Raw genomic sequence first — 6,726 nt, forward strand, 5'->3', positions numbered from 1 at the left:
TCCTGTAGGTCGACTCACAATGCGCTTCAGGAGGGAACTCCAGGATTTTCACCCAGTGACACTGAAAGAACAGCCAATGTATTTCCAAGTTGGGATGGTGAGCGGCTTGGAGGGGAACACACAAGGGGTGGTGTTGCCATGCATCTGCTGCCCGTGTCCTTCTGGATGGATGTGGTTGTGGGTTTGGAAGGTGCTGTCTGGGGATCTTTGGGAAATTTCTGTCGTGTATCTTGTAGATGGTACATACTGTAGCTACCAATTGGGTGTGAATGACAATGAACTGGCAACTATTTAATGTCACGGTCAGTGATGTTTTAATTCTGTACAGGAGTAACTGGAACACCAACACCAGTAATGCCACAAGTTTGAAACTCACTTATCCCCAGGCACTGGAAGTGGAATGTGAAACAATGAGTGACCTACTCCATTGTTAAAGCATTGCTGGATATTTCCCACTGTGTTTAAAGCAGGCACAAAGCTATGGGGGAGGGGAGCTGTGAAGGAGGCTACAGAGATGCTTCAGTGTGATTTGGACAATTCAGGAAGTGGCAGCTAATGTAGATCAGCATGAGGTTATCCAACTGAGAGCAAAAACAGGAAGGTGGTGATTATCCAAACGGTGATGGATTGGGAGTGGGGGAGGTGCAATGAGACCTACGTGTCCCCCATACACCAATCGCTGAAAGTGAGTATCGCAGGGGCAGCGGGTGGTGAAGGAGGCAAATGAGATGCCGGCCTTCAAGCGAGAGGATTCGAGCCCAGGAGCCGGGATGTCTTGCTGCAATTGTGCAGGCTGAGACCAAACCCTGGAGTATTGTGTGTGCAGTTTGGGATCAACTTATCTGAGAAAGGATGTCCTGGCTACGGAGGGAGTGCAGTGAAGGTTTCACAGACTAATTCCTGGGATGGCAGGATGGACACATGAAGAGAGACTGGATTGGCTAGGATTATATTCACTGCAGTTTAGGAGAATAAGGGAAGAATCTCATAGAAAACTGTAAAATTCTAACAGGACTAAATACGGTAAACACAGGAAGGATGTTCCTAGTGACTGGGAGGAAGTCAAGAACCAGAGGTCACAATATAAAGGAGATGGGTAAGGACTGAGATGAGGCGAAATGTCTTCACCAAGAGAGTGGGATCCTTGTGGGATTCTCTGCGACAGAACACAGTCAGGACCAGAAAATTGAATGGGGAGAGCAGCCTGGAAGGGCTGAATGGCCGACTCCTGCTCCTACTTTCTAAGGTGTTTCCTGTGATCAGTCTGATATGAACCAATAGTTAATATTTTACTGCGCGGATGTAAGGTATAAATCGACCTGCACTTCCTGTGGCAATAGCTGTGGTCTATTTAGGCTTAAAATGTAACATACCTTCTTCCCATTCGAGGAGAAACCAACACTGCTGCCTGAAAATAAAACAGACCAAGTTGAGAAGGAACTCTTTGGAGACATTGACGATTCAATTTGGACGAATTGAAGGCTGATCAACATTAAAGATGTAACTGAATATTTCAAAAGCATAGCTGTGTTTTTATATTGGTGCAACGCTTAATAAATTGTCCTCCTCAATCAGCCCAGAAACTTCAGAAGATCGCATTTAGAAACCTCGCTCTGGCTAAAGCCTACAATTTGCATTCAGGTCAATCACACAGAGGGTCAGTTTTTTAGGATGCAGGTCATTGCAACATCTTCAGCAGGCCGCCTTAATCTTATCAGCCTTTGCATCACTCGCCCTGTTGTTGTACATGAAAACGACAAGAGTGAACCATACAGATAATGTCCATTTGGGTTTTAGCTGTTGCATGCTGATAGTTCCAGATAGCTCAGTTGGCTAGATGGCTGGTTTTTGTAATACATGGCATGCCAGCCCTTGCCAACAGCGTGGGTACAATTCCCACACCAGCTGAGGCTACCCTGAAGGATGCTCCTTCCGAACCTCTCCCCTCTCCTAAAGCGTGGTGATTCTCTAAAAGTTAAAATACCACCCAGTTCCCCTTCACTCTCTCTCTCCTATGAAAGAGCAGGATGGTGGCCATGTAGAACATGACCATTTACTGCTCATTCCCTTCAGACAAAGGCTAGAATGTGTTTGGATTCCATTGTACACAAGGCCAACTTCAGTTCAAATGTCCCTTGTGGGTGTTGATCGGTATCTGTGTGATAATTGCAAGTTCATCTTTCTGAGCAACAATATGACATGCGGTGCTTTTATTTTCTCTGTCATCTCAAATCAGCAGGTGGTAGCATTTTGCATATCTGCCTTGCGTATTATATGAGGAAAATGGAACTTACTTTCTCTCTATCCACAGATGCTGCCAGACCTGCTGAGCTCCTCCAGAAATATCTGAATTTATTTCTGATGTCCAGCATCTACAGTTCTTAGTTTTAAGAGAAAATGATCTACGTCTGCCTCAGTTAAGTGTAAAATGCATGTCCCACTGCTTGCGTCACGCACAGAATGTTTCTACATGTACAAAACAGTAATTGGGAAGCGACCGCCATCATATCACAGTCACCAACACACACAGCGATATATTTTTATTTCATTCATTCACAAGGTGTCACTGGCCAGGGCAGCATTTATTGCCCACCCCTAACTGTCTCCATTGCTGTGGGTCTGGAGTCACATGTCGGCCTGACCAGGTAAGGATTGCAGCTTCCTTCCCTAAAAAGCATTAGTAAATTCATTGGGCTTTTCCCCAACAATTTCATGGTCATTAAACTCTGAATTCCAGATATTTATTGAATTCAAATTCTGTGGGAGGATTCGAACCCAGGTCCCCAGGACATTAGCTGGGGTCTTTGGATTAACAGTGAAGTGATAATGTAACTAGACCATACCCCTTCTGATTGGAATAACCAGATGTGGTGCTGGATGAGCACAGCAGGCCAGGCAGGGTCAGAGGAGCAGGAAAGCGGACATTTCAGGTCTGGACTCTTCTTCATTTTCTGAAACATCGGCTTTACTGCTCCTCTGATGCTGCCTGGCCTGCTGTGTTCATCCAGCTCCACACCTTGTTACCTCAGACTCCAGCATTGGCAGTCCCTGTTAACCCTTTCTCATTGCTCTGTGTGTCTGTTCTGAGTCACTGACAACACATAAATCATCTCCAAATCCTTGACCCTATCTGCAGGGGAACAAAGGGTCACAGCAGATCAGATCGGGGCTTGTTTCTGATTGGCTGGTTTACTGTCCATTCATTCACAAATCTGGATGTTTCTTTTGGTAGACCCTCTGTTCCCTCACTCTCCTGTCACTACAAGCACTGTGGTATTTCTCTATTTGGAACTGGCCACACACAGGCATTTCCACAGTAACTGGGATCATGATATTGTTGGAGCTGCAACGATCCTCTGTCTCTCTCTTAAACATAGCATTAAACAAACAAAATATTTACCAGACTCTGTTCTCTTTTTGGTGGTGACCACTGAATAAACTATATCCGCAGCGGTGTTTTCTACAAAGAAATAAAGTGCACATGAAAAACACACATCAATCAGAGAGCAGCGCTTTTATGGGCTAAATGACACATGCAACATCAATGCACAGATTCATGGATAGATAATAAATTTAAGAGCTGGATGGACAAATTTAATCGACTGATGGATGGATAGACAGATGGATGTTTTAAGATAGAGATAGATAGTTCTTGATTAATAAGGGGAATCAAGGGTGATGGGAGAAGGAAGGGAAATGAGATTGACAAACATATCAGCTTTGGTCAAGTGGCACAGCTGACTTGATGGACAGAATGGCCTAATTCTTCTCCTATATGTTAGGTCCTATAGCCTTATTTAGATAAGAAGATGCATAGATAAATAAATATGCATACAGATAATATCCTTGGTGATCATTAAGTTCACTACAACCACTATAAATACTGCTGTACAGGAAGCTTGCTTCCCTTCATATCACTTGCATGGAGCACTTGTGTCTCTGAGGAGCCAAGCCTTTGTACACATCACTCATTGTAACCAACATCAGTTGGATTTCTCAATACCAGAGTACTGCGCCCTCAGTTTCCGACATTACTTCCGATAAAATAAGCATGGTGTGTCAGGCAAAACACCCTGAAGGAGGTCCAGTCACAAGGTATTAACAGCAACGGCCGTCTGTAAAAGACACTGGTTAAAGATAGGGGTTTATAGCCCAGCAGTAGACCCATCAGCCCATCAGGTCTGTGCTGGCCAAAAGCAACCACCTCCCTATTCTCTAATCACATTTCCCCAGCACCTGCCTCCATAGCCTTGGCATCACAAGTGCACATCTCAATCTTTCTTCAATGTGATGAGATATTCTGCCTCTCCCACCCTGACAGGCAGTGAGTTCCAAATTCCCCATCACTGACTGGATGAAAACATTTTCATTCACATCCCCCTCTAAGCCTCCTGCCCCTTACCTTCAATCCATGTCCCCAACCCCCCGGTCGTTGAGTCCTTCAAGAAGGGGGAAGGGTTTCTTCCTGTCTCCCGTATGTCTGCCCCTCATCATTTTATACACCTCAAAGAAGGAGGAGTTGGCGTCTTTGAGGGTGAAAGGGATTGAAGTGTCCGGGGGAGAAAGCTGGGAACCGGGGATTGAGTTCGATGGTCAGCTGTGACACTACCCAATGGGCCGGCCAATGGGAAGGCTGAATGGCCTCCTTGTTTCTCTCAGAAACAGGGACTGAATTAGATGGTTAGCTATAATCATAATGTCTGGCAGAACAGGATAGGAGGGCTGAATGGCCTAGTACTGTTTCCTGGCTGCTGTCCTCCCCTTCAGCCTCCACAGCTCCAAGGAAAACCACCCCATTCTAGCCCAGCTGACAGCTTGGACGATTGACCAGAATTCCTACCATGTTATGGTGCACCGTCACTGTGTGGGGCTCTATAACCACACCGATTCAATGGCACTCACCAGCATTGTGTGCTGCTCCGATTACTGCATACTCCAGGTTGCTGGCTGCTGCCGCTTCACCAGAAGCTTGGGATCTATTTCCAGTAGAAAGGGGAAGGGAAGGAAGTTGTCATTTCAAACACAACGCTTTCAACACCACGCTCAGATTCAATAAAACAGCAAAGCTAGCATGGAAATTACAAAGCCCAGTTAAACCCTGTTATTGCTTGGTCCCACGTCCCTGGTTTCCATCCAAACATGGAGCTTTCTCACCCTCAAGGAGCTTCCCAATTCCCCATCGCTTTTCACTTATGTCGTTTAGTGAAGGGAATCTGCCATCCTTACCTGGTCTGGCCGTTTTGTGACTCCAGAAGCTGGTTAACAAAACTGCCCTCTGGGGCAATCAAGGATGGGCAATAAATATTGGCCCTGCCAGTGACACCCACACCCCTGTGAATGAATAAAAGCCACCTGGGACTTTCCAGGAGTATTGTTTCCTGGTTTGTCAGGCTCATATTAAAAGGATAAGGCAATACCCAAGCTCCCTCTCTCAGTTCTTCTGCTCGTTGTCGCTCCCTGATTAAGGGGAATCAGGATAAACAATGGCAAATATAAAATGTGCAGTTTCATCCCCTTACCTCTTGGGCTGTGACACAGGTGAGGAATTGCCTGCAGGTAGAGAGATAACATTCTTAGCGTATTGGACAGTAGCTTTGTGCTGTTACAGACAGGAGCTGCAAAGCCCTTTCTCAGTCATAAGCAGAGAGCAAACACATCAATAGATGAGAATTATCAAACCCATCTGAATGCACATTAACCAGTTGTGACAGGGATCGGGTGAGGGTTTGGGTTAGTGTCTGAGTGAGGGCCAAGGCCAGAGTTCGGGTCAGCATGAGGTTAAGGATTGTTTTATGGTGAGGGTTAGCATTCAGTTTAAGGTTAATGTTAGGATTTGGATTAGGATTAGGGTCATGGTTAGGTTTTTGGGTGTGGTTTGGGTCAGGGTTAGGGTTAAGGTTGTTTCAGCATTAAGGTTCAGTTCAGGATTAGCATTGGGTTAAGGCGAGGGTTACGGTGAGGGTCAGCATTCAGTCTAGGGCTAGGCTTAAGGTTTGGGTTGGTGTATTAGTTTTAGTTAGCATTTGGCTGAGAGCCAAAATTAGAATGAGTATTAGAGCTCAGTTTCGGACTAAGATTTAGTTCAGAGGTAGGTTTGAGTTTAAATTAGGGTTAGGATTAGTGGAGCAAGGACTTGAGGGGGCTGAATGGCCTCCTCCTGTTCCTGATTCACACGATCTTATGCCTCTCCTCTTCTCTGAGGTAACACAGAGTGGCAGTATTGGTCACATTTACCCGAACCAGGAGGCTAACTTTGTGAGTGCTCTCCCTCCTACTGTCAGGAACACGGTCTACCCCAGTTCCTGACCAAACAACTCCTTCCCCGGGTCCCCCACCCCCACCCCCACCCTGTCCAGCTGCAAAGGTTACACTGGGGCGGGGACGGCAATGCCATGCCCCGGGGAACAAACCCGATCCCCGTGGGAAGTTACAGACCTGTGTGCCCCCTCCGGTGGATGAACCACGCCGACGCGATCAGGCCGGCGAACAGCAGAACTGGGACGAGCGAGGCCGCGATCTCCGTGGAATAACTCCGAGCTGAAATCCAACAACAACATCCGGCTCACGTTAACAAACTCAGCGGGAAGTGTTACCGCATCAGCCCTATGTGAGGCACACGATCAGCATCAGAGTGACCAACCCCTGCAGGTACGTAACTCCCTGCCACCCACGGGGGGATGGAAAACACGGAAGAATTGAGCCCATTGAGCTCCCTACATCAATCCC

This window comes from Stegostoma tigrinum, chromosome 44 (genome assembly GCF_030684315.1).
Source record: "Stegostoma tigrinum isolate sSteTig4 chromosome 44, sSteTig4.hap1, whole genome shotgun sequence".
Lineage (NCBI taxonomy): Eukaryota > Metazoa > Chordata > Chondrichthyes > Orectolobiformes > Stegostomatidae > Stegostoma > Stegostoma tigrinum.